Genomic DNA, 474 nt, shown 5'->3' with positions numbered 1-474 from the left:
GATGCCACAGCACTCTACCCAGGGGGACAGCTTGAGGCTCTGTCAAAAAAAAAAAAAATGTAAATAGCTAACATTTAAAAAAAAAAAAAAGATGAAATGCTAACTTTAGGGAGAGAAAGCTGTGCTTTTAGGCAAAAGACACACAGAAGCTATGTGACTTCTGGCGGAAGGAGCAAGGAGAAAGAACTGAAAGGAGGAGAAGCAGTTTGGGGGTAGTTCCTTGAACACACTTCCCGGGCTGTGGGGGTCTTGACACCTACAATCCGCACTTCACAGTTGCAGGGTCCTAGCTGTACCCCAAATCAAAGTGCTGGGCTTGGGCTGAGCCCTAAATCCAAACAGCCCTGGCCCCTATACTGTAATTAGGATTGCCAGGCATACCACCAACCTACGCAGCCATCTGTCCCCACCTCACCAAAAGCAAGCTGTTCCCTGAGTCTGCCCCCAAACTCCGCGACCTTTGGGTGCCTGGCT

The sequence above is a fragment of the Otolemur garnettii genome, unplaced genomic scaffold, assembly GCF_000181295.1.
Source record: "Otolemur garnettii isolate 467f Iridium unplaced genomic scaffold, OtoGar3 scaffold00100, whole genome shotgun sequence".
NCBI classification, from domain to species: domain Eukaryota; kingdom Metazoa; phylum Chordata; class Mammalia; order Primates; family Galagidae; genus Otolemur; species Otolemur garnettii.
The sequence above is the reverse complement of the archived record's forward strand: the minus strand, read 5'-3'. Positions refer to the sequence as shown.